The sequence below is a fragment of the Scyliorhinus canicula genome, chromosome 5, assembly GCF_902713615.1.
Source record: "Scyliorhinus canicula chromosome 5, sScyCan1.1, whole genome shotgun sequence".
Lineage (NCBI taxonomy): Eukaryota > Metazoa > Chordata > Chondrichthyes > Carcharhiniformes > Scyliorhinidae > Scyliorhinus > Scyliorhinus canicula.
The window spans coordinates 102218703-102241776 of NC_052150.1; the positions used below are offsets into that span (position 1 = coordinate 102218703).

The 23074-nt window shown below is 42.7% G+C and overlaps 1 pseudogene; it reads left to right on the forward strand.

The window, feature by feature from the left end:
- Positions 1-23074, forward strand: part of LOC119966166 — a 155798-nt pseudogene that overhangs the window by 104795 nt on the left and 27929 nt on the right.

Consider the following 23074-nt stretch of genomic DNA (forward strand, 5'->3'; position numbering starts at 1 on the left):
CTTTTGTTACCCAGTGCGGACCTTATAAATGCTTTCATTTATTCCATGGGTGTCTATTGTAATGCGAGATAGTGGCGTATTTTTAAAAAGACTATTATTCAAAAATGTCACTTGAATGCTGAAGTGATGTTTGGAAAGAATATTGCTTCACTTGCAGTTTAAATGCTAATCTAAATGTGTTTTTAAATCCCTGATTAATGTCTTGTTTATTGTTATATTTAAAGCAGAATAGCTTTGGTGTATAGTTAAATGAGAAGAGCAGTTGCACCTCTGTGACCCTATTTCTGAGCCAATTTATGTTACGATGGAGATGTGACACATACACTGTTGTAATGATCTGAATTGAGGCAAGGGCTGAAATGGTAAAAGAGGAAGTTGTAGTTGAATAGGGTGACAATGGAAAAAGTTGGTGGAACTCAAATAGAAAAGCTATTGCGTCTTGATGATACTGATCCTAGAAAGCTGAAATAAGTAATTGAGACTCTTGACTACAACTTTTGAATATCCTTGGATATGAGATAATACACAACATAATAAATATGAGCATACAAGCAGAAACAAAACTTAAGCAGGAGAATCCGGTTAAGAACATCGCGCTATGCTGGTCTGAGGCAACAGAAGCTCCTATGTGACTGCTTGGAGTCAGTGGACTGGTCCATATTCAAGACCTCAATTGCTAACCGAAACGAGTATGTCGCCACCATCACAGACTTCATCAGCAACTGTGTAGAAGATTACGTGCCAAAGAAGGTAGTGCATACGTTCTCCAACTGGAAACCATGGTTTAATCAGGAGATTCACTCCCTACTGAAGGTGTTCAACATAGGTGACCCTGGCCTATACAAGAAATCCAGGTACGACCTTGGCAAAGCCATCAGGGATGCCAAGAGACAATACCAGACTCGGCTGGAGTCACAGACTAACAACATGGACTCTCGTCATTGTGGCAAGGCTTAAACAACATAACGGGCTACAAAGCAAAGCCAACTAGAATCTCTGACAGAAGTGCACTCCTCCCCGATGAACTCTATACATTCTATGCTTGGTTCGAGCAGGAAACATCAAGCCTTGTCAACTGCCCCAACAACCTCTGACACACCCATACCTACCATCACGGCTTCTGAAGTCAGATCGGCCTTTTTGAAAGTGAACCCTTGGAAAGCAAGATGCAATGTAGGGTCAGACGGCTTAGAATCTGTGGGTAGAGGTAAGGAACTGCAAAGGAAAAAAGACCCTGATGGAGTTACGTACAGGCCCCCTAAAAAATTCTCCCTTCATTCCCTTCATTCTTTTGATGAGCAACAAGTAAGCAAGATTTAACTCGTTTGCCTCTCCATCCAGTGACCCTTGATGGGACTGCATTTGTCGTCTGGTAGATTATGTTCAAGTATGAGGCTGTTGGTTCGAATTGCTTGCCAGTATTCATTATGTAGGAAAACTCCACCAATATCTATCTTTTTTGTGGAATCCTGAGGCAGAGTAATAGAATAGGGATGAGGGCAATGTGGGTAGAAGGAAGTTATCCTGGTTGTACTCCTGTGAGAACTGTCAGCACAGTCTGTTTATTCTCAGTTTATCATCTGCTTCAGGGGCAGGAGTAGGCGCAGGTACAGAGGGATGTGCACACGCTGATCGCCATACACGCACACTGCGCATGCAGAGAGACAAAGACAGGCACGTGCACACAGACATGTGTATGCGTACGCATGTACGTGCATGCACAAGAGAGTGGCATGCACACATGTGCATGCGGAGGGAGAGGAGAGACATGCACATGCGGAGGATAATGACGCCTGGGTGTAAACTAATATTGAAAGTAAAACAATAAGAGTACCTGTTTCAGATGGACATCTTCCAGTTCATTTTTTCTTCATTTATAGGCTTCAGATGGATGTTATCTTTTCCTTCAGCTATAATGGTTTTCACTGTAGACTCACGAAAATAGCAGGCAGCTAGCATTTGAGAGAGAGCGAGACAGCTTCCTTCTGGGTCTAGAAGTTTCTTTAGATAGAGAGAGCAAGAGAGAGACCGACCAGTGGCTTTGGAGTTCTTGGGTGCCATAATGTCTGGGTTCCTCTGGCCAAAGAACAAAACTTTATAACACCGTCTACTATTTTGACACCGAGTTCTGTACTTCCTCTGCACGACTTGGATAGGGCTCCATTAACAATCCATGGACTAAAAATGATAAAGATAAAATAAATCAGAACTAAGGGAATCAACAGGAAGGGCTCCAACACCATGCTTGTAGAATAAGAGTATTGCTGTTGTTTTACAGCTTTTCTCTTGAATTATCCTTTCAGCTCTGCTATCTAGATGTATTTCAGTCTTGAATAACTAATCTCCTGCTGCTGAATTCGGCAATGTAAATTAACTCCAGTTAAAATTTAACATTGAGATTAATTTCCCAGCTAATCCAAATCCACCAAACCAAACCAATCTTCAACACTCCTTTGTGGTATTTTGAAAACCATTATTGTAGGTAAATTGTGAGAAAGAAAGTAGTAAAATTCTTACTGTGACCATTATATGTTATCAGATTCATTTGAAAATATTTTATTCTCATCTACTTGAACATATAATGGTTTTTAAAATCTGAACATTGGAAGTTGTATTTGGTGTATGGAGAAAATAAAAAGTGTTTCCTAGCAAAATGAGACCTGTTGTGCAAATAACTTAAGCAAGGGACATTTAACATGTCAGACTCTAAAGATGTACCTTTTAAATAAGTACTTTTTAAGTTAATATTCTTACTCTATACAAATGGGTGGCACGGTAGCACAGTGGTTAGCACTGTTGCTTCAGAGTGCCAGGGACCTGTGTTCAATTTCCATCTCGGGTCACTGTCTGTGCAGAGTCTACACGTTCTCCCCATGCCTGCGTGGGTTTTCTCTGGGTGCTCGGGTTTCCTCCCACAAGTCCCGAAAGACGTGCTTGTTAGGTGAATTGGGATTTTCTGAATTCACCCTCGGTGTACCCGAACAGGTGCTGGAGTGTGGCAACTATGGGATTTTCACATTAACCTCATTACAATGTTAATGTAAGCCTACTTGCGACACCAATAAAGATTATTATTATTATGTCATTTTTAATTTCCTTGTTGGATTAAAAAAACATAGATTATTAAATCCAGCATACATGCACTGTGAAAAATTAGTATTTCAGAAACCAGTTATATGCAGTACTCCATATTGGAAATGTTTAAAAGGTTAGTTAAAATTGATTTTAACAGCACAACAGAAATCGATAAGGTTAATCGTGCTTCAGCTTTTCTGGTTTTCAGCCATGACAGGAAGTATTTTAATTAATGCCATAGTGTAGCAGTATGTTACCATAGAATTTACAGTGTTGAAGGAGGCCATTTGGCCCATCAAGTCTGCAGCAGCCCTTGGAAAGAGCACCCTACTTAAGCCCACACCCCCACCCTATCCCTGTAACTCAGAAACTCCACCTAACCTTTTGGACACTAAGGGGAAATTTAGCATGTCTAATCCACCTAACCTGCACATCTTTGGACTGTGGGAGGAAACCGGAGCCCCCAAAGGAAACCCACGCAGACACTGGGAGAAACTCTGCACAGGCAGTCACCCGAGGCCCGAATTGAACCTGGCTCCCGAGAGCTGTGAGGCAGCAGTGCTAACCACTGTGCCACCATGCTGCCCTACAGTTTTTTAATTCACCATTTTCTTCAAATAAATTGGAGCATTAGGTCCTTTGTTACACTTCATTTTTAAGTTTAGCAAAAACTAGTGTTTAGTTATTATTGATCTATTGATTTCTTGATGTATTCATGATTTTAGGTGTTAATTCAATGCATAGCTAAAGAGTGAAATTATTAAGTGTCTTGACTGTAAAAATACAGTCATTCTTTCAGATAGTGAATTAACGATTGAACTCTAGTTTCTCGACAGTGGAAATTCAGACATTGTTTCAGTGAATGTTTCATATAATGAATGGACTATTGTATGTCAGTGCATTTAGCAATAATAACTAATTATTATTAGTTACAGAAAGGTCTGTGGTCAGTGGTGGCGTGAGAAACCTATTTTCATGAGACTGCGCGCGTAGATGCAGAGCTAATTTTGATGAGCACCAGTCAATCTTGGGTAATGGCCAATATGTGATTAATAAGTCATACTCTAAATAACAGACATCCATTTGAACAAACCAGGAGGTCTCAGCTGAGAATTCGAAACCGATGAGAGTAAATGAGGGATTAGACCAGAGATGAGGAGTCCTTTAAAAGTAGGACCTCGTGGTCAAGGTCTTGTTCCTGAATTTTGTATATGAAATTACCACAGGATGCAACTTTGGACACAAATGGCATGTTTAGACCTATACTTGGCAGATAAATTGAACATTCTGAATTCACCCTCTGTGTACCTGAACAGGCGTTGTAGTGTGGCAACTACGGGATTTTCACAGTAACTTCATTGCAGTGTTAATGTAAGCCTACTTGTGACAATTATAAAGATTATTATTATTGTCTTATTGCTGTAATCTTTGTACCATGCAGATGTTTAGCTGTGTGCTGATAGGTAGACTATCATCTGTATATAATATGAATAATTCTTCATCGTCTGCATATGTATTATAAGTTACGTGTTTTACTGTCGTAGTTCAGGCATCTGACCAGCAGGTGGGGAGAGTATGCAGGCATGGGATCTGGATGCACCATGGGCTGGATTCTCCGTCCCGTCTTGTCAGATTTCTCTTTCAGCACGCCAGCGGGATGCTCCGTTTCGCCAGCTGGTCAATGGGCAACCCCATGCCGTCGGGAAACTCCCAGGCTGCCGGCAAAACGGAGTATCATGCCGGCGGAGAATCCAGCCCATAGAGTACCATCAGAAAGTGTTTGCAAGGAGTTGATAGCAGTCGCATGTTGGAGCAGCTCTGTAGTATCTTAGTGTCAGTTAGTGTTGGACATTTATTAAAATTTACATTTCTAACCAAATGAAACAAAGAAAAATTTGGGCTTGATTTTTGTCATTTGATTAAAGACTCTTTTGGGCTTTTGCCATATGATTTGAGATTATAGAACTGACAAGATTTTGATGCAAGTGTGAGAATAAGGCACTCGTAGTAAACCTTAAAGATATCCTGGACCTGCAGCCTCACAGTTAATCTTTGTGTTTCAGTGAGTAAAGTCAACATTAATTATGGCCCCATAAGTATTAATTTGCCACTTTAACAAGTTTGAATAATTCAGTGCAATTTTGCTGGCTATTATAAATTGTTGAGGGCGGCACGGTGGCGCAGTGGTTAGCATTGCTGCCTCACGGTGCCGAGGTCCCAGGTTTTATCCCAGCCCTGGGTCACTGTCCGTGTGGAGTTTGCACATTCTGCCTGTGTCTGCGTGAGTTTCACCCCACAACCCAAAGATGGGCAAGTTAGGTGGATTGGCCGCGCTAAATTGCCCCTTAATTAAATTAAATAAATAAATTGATTAGATTAGGGCAGCATGGTGGCACAGTGGTTAGCACTGCTGCCTCACGGTGCCGAGGACCCTGGTTCGATCCCGGCTTCGGGTCGCTGTCTGTGTGGAGTTTGACCATTCTCCCCGTTTCTGCATGGGTCTTACCCCCACAACCCAAAACATGTGCAGGGTAGGTCGATTGGTCACGCTAAATTGCCCCTTATTTGGAAAAAAGAAAGGATTGGATACTCTAAATTCATTTTAAAAGAAAAAATGTTCATATTAGAAAATTGAAGCTTTTCGGAAAATTTGCATTGTTTAATGTTCAAATTATTATTCACGTATCTAGTTATCGTTTCCAGTAAAATTATGACCAATTGTATTGCAAATCTAAAATGGATTTCTGCTAATCTAGAGATTATCATGAAAGTTGCCTGCGAAATAAATTGTATAGTGTTATCTCGATTGAAGCGTCAAATATTAATCCCATTATATTCAAATTGGTGATTGTTTGATGCACATTGAAAATCATTCTTATAGTCTTCAAAAAGATAGGGGACTTCTTCCATTGTTGCTAGACTCGAAAATAATAAAAAATATTATTCATTTATGATCTGAATAGATTGACAATTGAACTAAGAAATCTGATTCTTTACTGAAAGTATGAACAATGCAGTGCCTACAAGAAGAAAATGAATGTCAAATGCTTGTTGACTTGGATTATGAGCATTTCATGCTGATTTGAGAAATCTGCTCAGATGCCTATTGGTAGGAATTATTCTGCGATTAAAGGCAAAATCTGAATTCTGCGTGGAAGCTAGGAAGCATTGGCTTGCCCACTTAAAAACTTTCAAACATAAAGGCAGGGTTTTGAACTTGTAATAACAGCGGGGCAGTCCGCATTCATCATCATTACCCTCTGAAGCTGATAGCAACTTCTTGTAATGTGCAGATAATTGTGTGAATCCAGGAGTTTCTGTCGGTGTTATCCCCCCTCTTCCACCCTGTGCACTATTGAAGGCCTCACAGAAGGACATCTTTCAAATCACTTGAATTGATGAGAATTTCAATTCGGCCTTGCTTTAAAAACCTTTGAATAAAAGTTGTGATGCTGTGTGAGGTGTAACTGGGTTTTCAACAGCATACCATGTCTTAATTACTGCTGAGCAGCCCAGCTGGTCTGAACACAAATTATGGATTTTAAAACTAAAATAATTTTAAAAATGTTTGCTAATTTGCTTCTGCCTTAATCGGGTGTATCCGCCAATCTTTCTTTCTCTCTCTAAAATGGTTAAAAGGGCAGCATGGTAGCATTGTGGATAGCACAATCGCTTCACAGCTCCAGGGTCCCAGGTTCGGTTTCGGCTTGGGTCACTGTCTGTGCGGAGTCTGCACATCCTCCCCGTGTGTGCGTGGGTTTCCTCCGGGTGCTCCGGTTTCCTCCCACAGTCCAAAGATGTGCAGGTTAGGTGGATTGACCATGATAAATTGCCCTTAGTGTCCAAAATTGCCCTTAGTGTTGGGTGGGGTTACTGGGTTATGGGAATAGGGTGGAGGTGTTAACCTTGGGTAGGGTGCTCTTTCCAGGAGCCGGTGCAGACTCGATGGGCCGAATGGCCTCCTTCTGCACTGTAAATTCTATGAAAACAATTATAAATGAATAATCAAAGCTTTTTACTTCCTGGTTTGCTGTCTTGGGAATTTTTCACTGTGATTAATGCCTACCCCATTTGAGGACATCCTTGCGACTGATGGCTGTTCATCGGGCTGGGGATTATGCTTTGGAAATTATTTGGTGCTGACAGGGTGTGGTTGTATTTATTTGTTATGTGATTTCTAATTCTACAAGAAATGTATGACATAGTTTTAACCTGAACAAAATGATTAGGTGTAATTTTGGTGTATGGTGAGCAATTAGTGTAAGGATAAAGTGTCTTGGGAGTAATTGCTAATCCTGTGCCACTCATCTATTCAAGCCGAAAAAGGTTTCCGTTCACGTGGAATGAACGCTGCAATAAACCTAAATATTGAAAGGGGGAGGGAGATTGGTTACTTGAGCATCAATCGTTGGTGTAATTATAAAATTAATAAGCCAGTCAAGGAAGCCCCCCCACCCACCCTCTGAGTCCACACTGTCAACTGAGCTTCACTTGCATTACACGATGACCTGTAGCATGTGATCGCAGAGCTTGTGAAGGTTATTGTGGAAAATCTCTGTTCAACGCCGTTAAATTTAAAGAATCTGTTGTCCGTTCACGCATGATAAAATGTTGAGTTGTGTTGAAATTTGTTGTGTCACTTATGCTATAAATTCCTTCAGTTTTGATCAAACACAGTGAAATCATGCCATTGTGTTTACTTCCTTCTCGTGCTTACAATTCTTTGTTGTTGTTTCAGGCCGGTGTTTCCATATGGGGATGGGGAAGCCTTGGTGTCGTTCTTTTTCTAGTCACTTTCGGACCTTTCGCTATATTTTACTTTGCGTTTTATATTCTGTGCTTTCTTGGTGGGTGAGTATAACAATTTTGTTACAGCATGTAATCTCTGACTATCTAATTGCTATTTCTGGAGGATACTGTATTAACTATTTGCGGCTTTGGCTGTTCATTGCAAATCAAACATGGAAGTACTGTTGTTGACTCTTCGGACACATCTCAGTCTCTGTACAAATGCTTGTTTTGAACTGGATGCCTTGTTAGAAGTTGTTGCCTTCTTTGAACAACTTTATCTGTCTGTTTTTAAAGATGCCCTGAAGAGTTTTCAAAATCCTGTTCTGAGTTGAAAATGTTACTAAAGTTAAATTTGTGAAACTATTCGTTTAGCTGCATGCATTTTGCAGTAATTAATATATTAACTTAAAACTTTGTGTTTCAGCTGTCATTCCTATCTGGTTTGTGCAAGCCATGTGGCTTTTAATGTACTTGTGATCACTTGGTCATCACTAGTCTGTTATCAGTTTTGTGGTTACCATGGCCAAATCTCATTCCTTTCTAGCCCCATAGTTTTCTGAATTGTGAGTGTCGCAGAAGCGTCAAATGTACTAATTGATTAGAAGGGTTTCAATCCAGTGTGATGAAAAGGGAGATTACCCAGGCTCGAATGGAGGTGATTTTATGCTTTGCACAGATCAGCTAATATACTAAATATAAATCTAACAATGTAGTCTTTGTTTTTATTTTGCGGGAAGTATCACTTAATGGGCCACATTGTTTCTGGACACATTTAGTTGTGGTTAAATAATAGTCTATAAAAATTCTTCTATTAAACCTTTTGTGTGCTTGATCAAGGTATCCGTCCATGGTTGCTTCCTCATTTGCTATCCACGTCCGCCCGCCTGCCTTCAATCCCATTACCTCACCCACTACCCCTGCACAAAATGAGCATTTCCCAAGAGTTGCTGGTGCTTTTCATAGAATCCCTTCAGTGCAGAAGGCCCATCGGGTTTGGTCCATCAAGTGTTTACACCCACCCTAACCTCGGGCTATCCCTATAACCCAACTAACCGTTGGACACTAAGGGGCAATTGATCATGGCAAATCCACCTAACCTGCACAATTTTAGAAATTGGAAGGAAACCGGAGCACCCAGGGAAACACTGGGAGAATGTACAAACACCACAGTCTCCTTAGTGTCCAGGCTAATATTTATCCCTCAAATAACATCACACAAAAAAATAGATTATCCCACTACTGTGAGCAAATTAACCATTGTGTTTCCTATATTGTAACAATAGCTACACTTCAGAAATATTTTGTTCGCTGCTATGAGTACTCTGAGATATCTGCAGGTCATGAATGGTGCTGTGTAAATGCAAGTCTATCATTCTGTGGCCTATTGAAAAGTGAACAGGCGGTTGCCTAATTAAATAATTCTCATATAAAAACAAATTACTGCAGATGCTGGAATCTGAAACAAAAAGTGCTGGACAATTTCAGTAGCTCTGACAGCATCTGTGGAGAGAGAATGGAGCCAATTATAGAGCTCTGATGAAGTAATTTAGCCTCGAAGCATTCTCATTAAATTGTCTTACTCCCACAGTTCTCCCTCTGCTCAGTTAACTGCAAACGTGCATGTACGTGGTGCACAATTGACCTAGTCATTCATGACCATAATCTGAACTGTACTGTTGTTGGCTTCTCAGCCAGATTGTCCTGTTACTCCAGAATGGACAACAAGGATCACCTGTAGCTTATTTTTCTGCATGAGTAACTGCTTCAGGTACCTTTCCTCTGCCCTCACCTCTAACATCATGATTTATTTTCAAACCACTTATCACTTTCTTTAAAATGGTCACATTGTCCCATCCTGCATTGATCATTAAATTGTCAGATTGTTTGTAAAAAAAACAAAATTGGTTCACTCGTCCATTAAGTGAAATAAATTTAATGTTTTATCTAGTCTGGCCTTTGTGACTCAGCCCCACACCAATTTGATTCACTGACTCTTGACTTCCCTTTGAAACAGTCACTTTATCGAACCTGAGATGGGTGATCAGTGCCAGCCTTATCATTGACGTCCACAGGGCAGCATGATGGTGCAGTGCTTAATACTGCTGCCTCACAGCACCGAGGACCCGGGTTCGATCACAGCCCCAGGTCATGTTTGTGTGGAGTTTACACATTCTCCTCGTGTCTGTATTGGTTTCACCCCCACAACCCAAAAAGATACGCAGGGTAGGTGAATTGGCCACGTTAAATTACCTCTTAATTTGGATAAAAAGAATTGGGTATTCTGATTATTTTTTTATTGACCTCCATTTCATAGAATCTCTACAGTGCTGAAGGAGGTCACTTAGCCCATCTGATCTGCACTGACCCTTTTGAAAGAGCACCCTACCAAGGCCAAACCCTTGCCCTATCCCTGTAATCCCACCCAACCTTTGGACACCTGGCCAGTATAGCATGGCCAATCTACCTAACCTGCATGTCTTTGGACTGTGGGAGGAAACTGGAGCACCCGGAAGAAGCCCATGCAGACACAGGGAGAAAATAGCAAACTGTCACCTGAGGTCAGAATCAAACCTTGGTTCCTTAGCTGTGAGGCATCAGTGCCAACCACTGTGCTACTCCATAGAACCCATATATCTATAGAGCGCTGTCACCTTCACAATCCTCTGACTTTACATAGTGTCTTTAATGTGCTTTTTGCAAATCGTTCTATTTCCTCTGGCAGGTAAATATTTATTAAGGGAATTGTTTGTTGCAAGTAATCCAGAACAGCCATGCCTGAATTCAAACTTTGGTATTTCCCTGTGTAGTGAAAATGTCTTTTTATCATATTTAAATAATATTTGTGTGACAAGTATGTGTAAGTATTAAATCAGTTTATATTGGGTTAGCACTGCTGCCTCAAGGTGCCCAGGACCCGGGTTCGATCCCAGTCTGGGGTCACTGTCCGTGTAGAGTTTGCATATTCTCCTGGTGTCTGTGTGGGTCTCACCTCCACAATCCAATATGCGCAGGGTAAGTAGACTGGCCACACTAAATTGCCCCTTAATTTGAAAAATAAAAAAATATCAGTTTATATTAAAGTTATATCAAGCAGGTCAGATCTTGCAAAAAATATGAATATTTCTAAAATGAAATACTACAACAGCAAAAGCAGAAAACAACACTGCCTACTTCTTTTAGCTTTTTCGGGAGAGAAATAAAATCATACATTTGCACCATAATGGAATGATGTAATTATTCTTCAAAAAATGCACAAAAGTAATAATAGTACTCCGATTCTTTGTAGCCATGAACATTTTCTCTACTTCATTCAGTACACGTTATGTGTTTATAAAAATATATTAAATTTTGGCATCATTATTTAGTGGTGTAGGAAATACTGAACCAAAGATGACATAAAGAAATAGATAAAAATTAATGCTGTAAAATGCTGTTTGGCTAGGCAATCATTCTAAGTAAAATGACTTATGAAGAAATTTGCAACCAAGAATCAATTTGCATTTATAATGTAATATTCCAAAGATTTACTGTGGGGCGTAACTACACTTGGAAGACCTCAAAGGCCGAAACCAAAACTCTTGGTACAATTACTTTGTTTAACTATGTCTGATCATGAGATTCAGTGCCAATACTCACCAAGAAAGGGCCAGTTTTCAAGGTTCTAGTGTGTACATGGTAAAGTGCAAATAGCACAAGCAATTTTATTTTTTAACTTTTGATTTTAATTTCCGAAGACATCCTCTTCCTTGCAGAAAGTCTTTGTGGCTTTGAGATTTCAATGATTCTCACCTTAATAAATTGTTTTTCTGTGAGCCAGACAATGAGGCAATCTTCCAAAATTGTTCTTTACCTCAATCTTGCAAACGTTTTGAAGTGCTTCCTTTGTTACATGGCCCTTTTTGGTCTTATGGTGACTGAGAATGCGCTGATTGGGGAAATTGAAGGCCAGACCTGTATCTTATCACTCACCCATGAATTGTTTCAATGAATAGGCAGTTTCCACAGGATGATTTAATGGATCATCTGTTAATTTTTGTGAAGGCACATTAAATTCCCCACCCTATGCTTTTAATCCCAGGCTAAGATCATAATTGTAATTAAGCCATCACTGTTCCTGATTCCACTTAATTAACTAATTGTCTATTAATATATTTAATTTTTAGGTGGAGGGATTCCCTTCGCTTCCCGCGAGGGGGGTGAGCGACAGGGTGCTTTTGGGGGTCTGGGTCGGAGAGGGGAAGATATCTGATATCTACAAGGTTATGCAGGAGGCGGAGGAGGCGTCAGTAGAGGAGCTGAAAACGAAGTGGGAGGGGGAACTGGGGGAACAGATCGAAGACGGGACATGGGCTGATGCCCTGGAGAGGGTTAATTCTTCCTCCTCGTGTGCGCGGCTTAGCCTCATCCAATTCAAGGTGCTGCACCGGGCCCACATGACTGGGACGAGGATGAGTAGGTTCTTTGGGGGTGAGGACAGGTGTGTCAGGTGCTCGGGGAGTCCAGCGAACCATGCCCATATGTTCTGGGCATGCCCGGCACTGGAGGAGTTCTGGAAGGGGGTGGCGAGGACGGGTGTCGAGGGTGGTGGGATCCAGGGTCAAACCAGGATGGGGACTCGCGATTTTTGGGGTTGGGGTGGAGCCGGGAGTGCAGGAGGCGAAAGAGGCCGGTGTGCTGGCCTTTGCGTCCCTAGTAGCCCGGCGAAGGATCTTGCTACAATGGAAGGATGCGAGGCCCCCAAGCGTGGAGACCTGGATCAATGACATGGCGGGTTTCATTAAGCTAGAGAAGGTCAAATTCCGCCCTGAGAGGGTCGGTACAAGGGTTCTTTAGGCGGTGGCAGCCTTTTCTCGACTTTCTGGCTCAACAATAGGGTACGGGACAGCAGCAGCAGCACCCGGGGAGGGAAAAGGGGGGGGAAAAGGGGGGGGGGGGGCCGACAATGACTAACTTGTTTATTTAATTTTAATATTTTTAAGTTCTTTTGTTGTTCATTAGGGTTGGGGGGGTGGGGGGATGTGATACATGCGCCGATACGGTCTGGGGGTGTCACAGTTATTATGGGTTATTTTGTTGCATTTCATTGTTTTGTCGTTATGTTTATATTTTCTGTAAATAATTCCAATAAAAATTATATTAAAAAAAAATATATTTAATTTTTATTTTGACTGTTTATAACTTATAGATTCAAAAATTGCTGAAAGAATCAATGTAAGTAAATAAGGTCAACTTTTTTAAAAAGTAAACCAAGCATTGGGCGAGAGCTGGAATTTAAAAGTTGGGAAACTTGATTAAATTACTACAGAACCTTGTTTAAATGAACTTGATGGCAAGCACATATTTGTAGTAATCCTCCTTATTTAAAAGCCCTAATGGGTTTTGAATTTTCGTTAGTTTTTTTTAGACTGGAAGAAAGTAAGCAGTGATGTTTCCCATGGGTAGGTTTTAGGAACAGTGTTCTTTTTAATATATATTAATGAGCTTTGCTTTGGGATACAAGGCATAATAAAAACTGTAGTTGGCACAAAACTCTGAAGTGTTGTAGCACGGTAGCATGGTGGTTAGGGCAGCACGGTAGCATGGTGGTTAGCATAAATGCTTCACAGCTCCAGGGTCCCAGGTTCGGTTCCCGGCTGGGTCACTGTCTGTGCGGAGTCTGCACGTCCTCCCCGTGTGTGCGTGGGTTTCCTCCGGGTGCCCCGGTTTCCTCCCACAGTCCAAAGATGTGCGGGTTAGGTGGATTGGCCATGTTAAATTGCCCGTAGTGTCCTAAAAAAAAAGTAGGGTTAAGGGGGGGGAGGGGGGGGGGGTTACGGGTATAGGGTGGATACGTGGGTTTGAGTAGGGTGATCATTGCTCGGCACAACACCGAGGGCCGAAGGGCCAGTTCTGTGCTGTACTGTTCTATGTTCTATGACAAAGCTTTTAAAAAAAATTATTTTTATTCCAAATTTTTGTCAGAAACATAATTTTTTGCATAACTGTGCACAACCATTAATATAACAAAATGAAAGAAAAGTTAACAATATATATACAAAGAAAAGAACAATACAACGTAACGATCCCACCCCCCCTCCCCCACCGCGGGATGCTGCTGCTGAACATTACTGCTCTCCTAGGAAGTCGAGGAACGGCTGCCACCTCTGAGAGAACCCTGCCATGGACCCTCTCAAGGCAAACTTTATTTTCTCGCGACTGAGAAACCCAGCCATGCAACTGACCCAGGTCTCTACACTCGGGTGCTTCGGGTCCCTCCACATTAAAAGAATCCGTCTCCGTGCTATCAGGGAGGCAAAGGCCAATACGTCGGCCTCTTTCGCTTCCAGAAATGTATTTACCTCAGACAGCGATAGGAGGTTGGAACATGTGACCACAGTTGAGGCAAATAGCATAGATACATAAGGGGGGAAACCAGTTGAACACGAGTGAGTAAGAAATAGAGGCTTATGCTGATGGAGCTAGATGAAGGGAAAAGATTTGTTTGGAGGAAAATGTCACCGTAGACCAGTTGGGCCAAATGGCCTGATTCTATGTTGTATATTTAATATAACAATGCAATATTGTTTATTTCAGCTGCTGAAATAAAGGGACTGTAACAGGCTCACTTTTGTTTAATTATTGTGAATTCTGTTTTTATTTACGTAATATGAACTGTTAGTGTTGACTATTCATTTACAAGGCTTGTGTGTATGGTGAACCTTCACCTTGGATAAAGTCACGGTGATTATAAGAGTGTGCACCATTGTTTTAGAGCTTAAAGACGACATTCCAACCGATTAGGGATGGCCATCAAATTTGTTAAAGTTCATTTTTCGAATATAGGTGTTGCTATCATGGCCAGCATTTAGTATCCACTACTAGATGCCCTTGAGAAGGCTGTGGGTGCGTGGGCTGCCGCTTTGAACAGTCCATTCTTTGTAGTGCTTTGATACAATATAGGCTTGCTGGGCCACTTCACAGGGCTGTTGATGATCAACCTTGAGACCCATGTTGGATAGATTGGGTAAAGCCATCAGGTTTTTAAAAAACAGTTTCTTTCCATAAAGGACATTGATTTTTTTTTTCTAACATGAGAATCCAGCAGTCACTACTTTTGGTATTTTATTGGCTGTTCATTTTCAGATTTGTTTTTAAAACTGAATTCAAATTCTCACGACTGTCTTTATAGAATTTGAGTAAGCATTCTCTAGGTTGTTGTTCCAGTTTATTGAATTACTTTATAAGGAGTTCCTCCTCCAAACACAGGCTGTTTCTCTACCACATTAGTAGCACAGGGAGAGGAGCAGCAGGAAGTTGAATATGGTGTCTGCCCCTGAGCATGAGGGTGGGTGAGAAAACCAAGGATTCCAGACTTTTGTTCCACAAAATAGCTTTCTAACTTGTATTGCATTTTTTGTGCCCCTTGGCTTTGTCGTTTTATGTGGTCTTATCCTATTGTACCAATCACAGATAACATAATCTCTGATCACTCCCTTTTATCACTCTTCATCCTCATCTCTCTTCCATGCCAGCACCTTGCCTCCCTCTGTACCAGTCGCTGGGTGTGAAACTAATAATTACAACGGTTGGCTATTCTCCAAGTAAAATAAATCACTTAGTTTGGATGCATCCTAGCTTATAGAGAGACGGGTGGAAATTGCAGTGTCTAGCCAAAATCTTCCAATCCTCCTTCAAAGTGGAGTTTTTCCCCACAGAACTTGAAGATTGCAAAAGTTACATCCCCATTTTGAAAAAGGGGACTGTCCTCCAATTCACTTACAGCTACACATTCAAAGTCACAACTGTGTAACCTTCTGTCTTCCGTTGCCACAATATTTTTGCAGCTGCTGGTTTGCTGAACCATACACTCACATCCACTCTTGCCTGGTCCCCACTAAAACTATTACACTCTCATCCTGGCCAAGTCTTTTGCTATATCCTTATATCTGCTCACAAGTCCAAGAATCGTAGCCTTGTAAGGCGATGAGAACAGTTGGTTCAGCCACCCACCACCAGATTTGGCTGGACCTGCTGAAACTGCTCACCATTTCAAAATAATCACAGGGCAATTTTTCTCTACTCTTAACCCACAACCCTTGTCTCCAATGTTAAAATTGGGCTTGTCATTAATATTGAGACTTTCCCATTAGCTGCTGTGCTGCATTCAATCAACCACCTCACTGAGCCAGCTTACTCCACTCTAGCCCTAAACTCTCAGTTTCCTATCATTTCTCTCTTTCCCATCTGCTGTCTCCAAGCTCATCATGTCCATCTCCTGCTCTCAACTTCCCCTTGTTGACTGATATTGTTTCCGGTCCTCTCCCTTTAAATCCGGCATCATCTCATCATCTTCATCATCTCAAAGACAATATTTGACACAAGGTAGTAGTCCTTGCAAATTATTACCCCCTCAAAAAGCCATGAATATATTGTTGCCAAAATTCTTCCTCCTGCACTGTCACCTCGGGTGTTCCCACAGGTCAATCCTTGGTTCCTTCATCTCTTTTCTACATACTTCTCCTTGGGGACATCATCCGAAAGCACACCATTAGTTTTTCATATATATGTTGATGACACCCAACTGCTACCTGGCAACAACAAACAAGTCAGTGTTTGGAAAACTTGAGAGACAATACTCTTTTGGCGATCACCCTCTCTTGACTCCTCCACAGTTGCCAGACCATTTATCTGGCATCCAGTGCTGGATGAGCAGAAATTTCCTCGAATTATTTGGTTTGGCCCACTCCAAACCCACTCCCTCATTACCAACTTCATCCCTGATAACAGTCTAGACTAAACCAGCCTGTTTGCACTTTGGTGTCTATATTTGGCCCTAAGGTGAACTTCTGACGTCATAATGATGCCATCACTAAAATGCCTATTTCTATCTCCATACATCCCCTGACTTAGTCCCCATCTCAGCTCATCACTCAACCTTTTATTGCATCTAGTGCTCCACATACCTCTTGGCTGGTCTCCCATATTCGACCTTCTGTAAGCTTGGGTTATCGAAAAACTTGCTGCTCTGTTGTAACTCTTACTCAGTCATGTTCACCTCTACCGCTTCCTTTGTGCCTGTTAACAAATGTGTGCTTTCATTCATTAGCCCATATTTTTCCAAATGTCAAATCATTTTGCCCTGTTATGTGTCCTCAAAGTTTCCCTAACACTGACTTGACTGTAGTTGTCAGGTTTATTCCAGTTCCCTTTTTCAAAATTGGGGATGTAACTTTTGCAATCTTCAAGTTCTGTGGAAAAAAAACTCCACTTTGAAGGAGGATTGGAAGATTTTGGCTAGACACTCTGCAATTTCCACCAGTCTCTCTCTATAAGCTAGGATGATTTATCCAAACCAGGTGATCTATTTTACTTGGAGAATAGCCAACAGTTGTAATTATCACGTGTCATAATATGCACCCATGCACATCATGAGGTAAAGACAGGCAGTGACAGACACCCAGGTTAGCCAATCAACACAGAGGACAGAACACAACCAATCACTAGACAGAACACTAGAGGGGGGCTACCATAAAACACACGAGGCATCAGCACTCCGCCACTTTCCACTGGTGACAACTGTAGTGACAGTCAGGGTGTATATATCAGTTAGCAACCTTCTACATGTGGCCTCAGAGCTAGTCTGGTCTAGTTAGTTAAGAGTTAGCACACTTAGAGTAGTAGAGTGTCAATTCACAGCAAGCTGTGTGCATTGTTACAGAAGTTCAATAAATCATATTGAACCAACGTCTAAGTTTGGTGTCTGCTTTCCAGTCTAACCTGCATCCAGCTGCAGTCCGTGTTATCCCAGGGTGAATAACACGACATCATGTATCACTTCCACCGGTATTGCTGCTATTTTGGAACTGTAAGGAAAGCTGAGGCTGGGGCACCAGGGGAGCCCGCATTGCTCACGGCAGGAGAAATGACCAAGGTGATGGCCGTGGAACTTGAAAAACAGTTCACGAAACACATGGAAGTGATGAAGGAGATGGGGGTGGAATTGAAAATGCTGGTGGAGGAGACGATTGCCCCAGTGAGGGCGGAGTATCGAGGGCAACGGCAGAGGTGCGGGAGCAAGGTGAGACACTGAAGAAAGTGGAAGAGGCATTATCGCAGCACAGTGAACAACTCACCTTGATGGGGAAGGAGCTGTGGAAGGTGAAAGAGACCAACAAGGGTCTGCAAGCCAAAATGGAGGACCTGGAAAACAGATCCAGGCGGCAGAATCTGAGGATCGTGGGTCTGCCCAAAGAGTTGGAAGGCCCGAGGCTGACGGAGTATTTTGCCGCGATGTTAGCGAGCTATTGGGGGAGGGGGAAGATCTCTCTCGACACAAATTGGATCGGGCGCATTGGTCATGAAGGCCTATAACCAAAGGCAAGTGAACCGCCAAGAGTAGTAACTGTTTGTTTCCGTAGTACAGCGTGAAGGAGAAGGTCCTGTGCTTGGCAAAGCAGAAGCGGGTGGTGCAGTGGGCTGGAGCTGGCATACACATATACCGGGACTTTACGGTGGAGCTGTGAGGAACCGGTGGCCTTCAGCCGGTGAAGCTGGCGAGGAGGCGGGCGGCCTTCAGCTGGGTGAAGAAGGCACTGTACATCAGTAAGTGCAGTGCAGGCATAGTGATTCCACTAAGTTGAGGGTGACCTACAAATCCAAGGACTTTTATTATGGGATGGCGGAAGTGGCGGAGGAGTTTGCAAAGGCAGAAGGAATGTGGCAGAATTGAGACTTGAGAGCGGATCTTGTACTGATTGTAGCCTTCAATGCGTGTTGGTGTATGTACTAAATGAGTCGCTGCTGTATATTTGGGGAAGGGAAGAGTAGGGACTTTCATTTGCAATGATGGTTCTTTGGGGCTTGGGGTGTGTATGCTGGGGTTGTGTGCTAAAGGGAATTTCTTGGTTTTTCTGGGACCAGGCAAGGGGGAAGGAAACCCGGATGGGGGCCTCCACACTGTCCAGTTTAAGCCGGCCAGTGAAAGGGAGTGAAAGGGAGTGAGGTGGGGGGGAGGGACTGCGGCTATCTGAGCCTGGTAGAACAGGTTTTGGTGAGTCTAGCCGGGGTGAAAAGTTGGGGGAAGGAACCGAGGCTGGAGGGAGGAGTTTACCAGAGGAAGTGGAGGGGAGTCTAGGAGGGGGGAGTCTGCAATTCATAGGTGTTGTACCCTTTCAGGGATTGGATGGAGTTGAATATTTGGGGGTGGGGGGGGGGGGGGGGGGGGGGGGGGGGGTGGGGGGGGGGGGTGGACTATATATGTCAATGGTGACCATAGGAGATTCCTGATTCCTTTTTTGTTTTTTTTTCCCTTGGGATGTTTTTATTTGATGCTTATATTGGTCAGGTGGGGCCATTGTTTGAGGTGGTGGGAGGATGGATCGTTGTTCTTAATAAGGGGATTGACATTGTATTCGTTAACCGTTTACTGTTTGTTGATGGGGTGTAAATTTTGAAGAAATTGTGAAGATGGAGAATAAAAATATATAAAAAAGAATTACTGCTACGTTGGCAGCATTCAGGGCAGCACGGTGGCGCAGTGGTTAGCATTGCTGCCTCACAGCGCCGAGGTCCCAGGTTCGATCCCGGCTCTGGGTCACCTGTCCGTGTGGAGTTTGCACGTTCTCCCCGTGTTTGTGCGGGGTCTCGCCCCCACAATCCAAGATGTGCAGGTTAGGTTAATTGGCCACATTAAATTGCTCCTTCATTGGGGGAAAAAAAAAGAATTGGGTATTCTAAATTTATTTAAAAAAAATGTTGGCAGGCATTCGCTTTAGTGAAGACAGATGGCAAAGTGCTTATTCAGTACTTGAGGCCATGCTGTTTACGTGCACAATAATATTTTGTTTTTGGCCCAGTTCTGCACCTGGCAGGTGGGGAGTAAAGAGATTTCATTGGCACTATTTTAAAAGGCAGGAGCATTAACCTGGCACAATATCCTCAATCAACATCACAAACGTTATTATCACATCATTGGTTTTGGGAGATTTTGTAGTGTAAGTTAGCTGCTGCATTTCTACATTGCAGCAGGGGCAACAGTCTTCAAAGGTACGTAATGTGGCTGTAAAAGGGATGTCCTGTGGAAGACACAATATAATGCAGTAAGAAGTCTTACAACACCAGGTTAAAGTCCAACAGGTTGTTTCAAACACAGCTTTCGGAGCAAGGCTCCTTCTTCAGGTGAATGGAAGGCTTGTTCCAGAAATGTTTATATAGAACAAGTCAGAGATGCCCCGGAATGCGAGCACCTGCAGGCCAATCAAATCATCAAAGATTGCAGAGAGAGAGGTAACTCCAGGTTAAAGAGGTGTGAATTGTCCCAAGCCAGTTCAGTCGGTAGGCCTCTGCAAGTCCAGGCTTGTTGGTGGGGGCCGAATGTAATGCGACATGAATCCCAGATCCCGGTTGAGTCCGCATTCATGCGTGCGGAACTTAGCTATAAGTTTTGCTCAGCAATTTTGCGTTGTCGCGTCTCCTGAAGGCCTCCTTGTAGAATGCTGACCCGGAGATCAGAGGCTGAATGTCCTTGACTGCTGAAGTGTTCCCCAACTGGAAGTGGAACAGTCCTGCCTGTTGATAGTCGCACGATGCCCGTTTATTCGTTGTCGCAGTGTCCTGCATGGTCTCGCCAATGTACACGCTTCGGGACATCCTTTCCTGCAGCGTATGAGGTAGACTACATTGGTCGAGTCGCACGAGTATGCCCGCGTACTGGTGGGTGGTGTTTCCCACGTGTAATGGTGGTGTCCATGTCGATGATCTGGCATGTCTTGCAGAGATTACCCTGGCAGGGTTTTGTGGTGTTGTGGTTGCTGTTCTGAAGGCTGGGTAATTTGCATGCAAACAATGGTTTGTTTGAGGTTGCGCGGTTGTTTGAAGGCCAGTAGTGGGGGTGTGGGGATGAACCTTGGCAAGATGTCCATCCTCGCTGATGATGTGTTGGAGGCTGCGAAGAAGATGTCGTAGTTTCTCCGCCCCAGGAAAGTACTGGACAACGAAGGGTACTCTGTCATGTGGTGTCCCGGTGTTTGTCTTCTGAGGAGGTCGGTGCGGTTTTTTGCTGTGTGGCGCGGTGGAACTGCGGACTTCAACCGGGATTGGGATTCATGTCGGCATTACATTCGGTCCCACAACAACAAGCCTTGAACTTGCAGAGGCCTACCACTGAAACTGGCTTGGGCAATTCACAACCAACCTCTTTACCCAGTGAGTTACCTCTCTCCTAGCATCTTTGATGATATTAGTTGCCTCAGGTGCTCGCATTCACACACACATCTCTGACCTGTGTCTATATAAACATTTCTGTAAAAGCCTTCCATTCACACTGAAGAATGAGCCGTTCTCCGAAGCTCTTGTTTGAAACAAACCTGTTGGACTTTAAACCTGGTGTTTGTAAGACTTCTTACTGTGCTCACCCCAGTCCCAACGCCGGCATCTCCACATCACAATATAAATGCTAATTGTTTCATGATTGCTAAAATAGACGAAGTTGAAAAGATACCCGAGAAATCTTTGTACATGCCATACTCAACAAGACCAGGCAGTGCAGAGATCACAAAGCAAACAGAAGTTTGAACTGAAATAATAATTATTAACCAGAAGAAGTAGTGATCAAACTGTGCAAGGGTTTGGCCAGAATCTGGAGTGCTGTGTCCCATTCTTTGAAGAAACTAGGAAGGTGCATTCAAATCCAGGCTTCAGGATGGGAATCTCAAATGCCCAAGCTGTGAATTATGAGAGCTTTTCCATTCAAAAATAAAATAGTAAATAATATGGAAGCAGCTAATCTATATTACTTGAAATTGCAGCGCGAGTAGGTTGAGGAAATATGCTCTTGATTTAATGTAAGGTTATCTGCTGCATTCATGGTGTTCTTTAGACAATTAATGGAAAATAGACTTTTAGGAGCCTTGTTGAAGGATTGTTACATTATTTAAATAAATGATTTTCAGCCTTCGGACTTGTTATGGATCAACAAAAGCTGATATCTAACCTTTGCCACTGCAAAAATAAATTCTGTTTAATAGAAACAGTTGAGTCTCTTCACCAATCTTCGACGTGCAGGAAAGAATCTTCAGATTTCTCACATAGTTCAGGGTAAGTTCTTGTGCTAGTTCTATTAGACTTGCAGGAAAGACTGATTAGACAGGGTCAGGAGGCCACAATGCCTTAGAGGAGGGGTATAGATTAATTTTATATGGTGTGTTAGATCTGGCATCTTAGCACTGACATGGAGCATGTTCAGGAACAGATCATTTTGAACACATGGGGAAGAAAGTGGGATGCAATTTCCCCATTTTGTTATCCTTTAGATGTAAAAGCAAAAAGTGCTGAAAAATTGAGAGATGTTAAGTCCTGTATCTAATCCGTGCAGCAGCTTGCTGCCGAACTATTGCTGCTTGCCTTTTAGGTTGCTTTTAGGCAGCTTTGGCAGCCTCGTCAAAATCAATATTTTAATAAATCCAAATGTATAAGTTACTTCTTGATCCTGTTTCAGAACCCTTCTGCGGATTCTGTGTGTGTGTGTGTGGGGGGGGGGGGAACTAATGGAGAAAATATGCAAACTTGTTACAGTTCTATGGCAGCCTTAGAAGGACCTACTAAAATTACGGAGAAACAGGGAAACACATTTGGCCACGATCATCTTGATCTTGGCTCTCTTTTCATTCCCCGCCCCCTTCATTCCTGCCCCTCATGCGCGCAAGCGCAACAGCCGCAGCGATGCAAAATTTAAAATGAGCAGTCCTCTCACGCACTTGGAACTGCACATATGGAAATTAGGTTTCATTTCAAGAGACTTGGCAACCTTGAGCGTACTGCGGACCAGATCAGAATGTTTTGCGATCTGCACATGTGCTGCGGCTTGTACAAACCGTTTGCATTTTCCCTTGGCTCTGAAAGGACTGAGCCATGTTTTATCTCCTTTGACAAACAAGTGAGTTAGATTGAGGGAAGAATCAGTCCAAGGACTAACTATTTATTACTCAGCTAGGCAGAAGAACCCCAGGGTGGCAAAAGGCAACTAGTTTTCTGACCAGCCACTGAATGAGCCATTTATGGATGAGAAAATCAAGATTATAATTAAATACTGGGAAGACTGAAGCTATTATCTTCAGTTCCAATACAAACACTGTTCCTCCATTGCTATCCCTCTCCATGGCAACTGTCTGAGACTGAACCAGACTGCTTGCAACCTTTTGTCCCCAAGATGAGCTCTCGACCACATACCGAG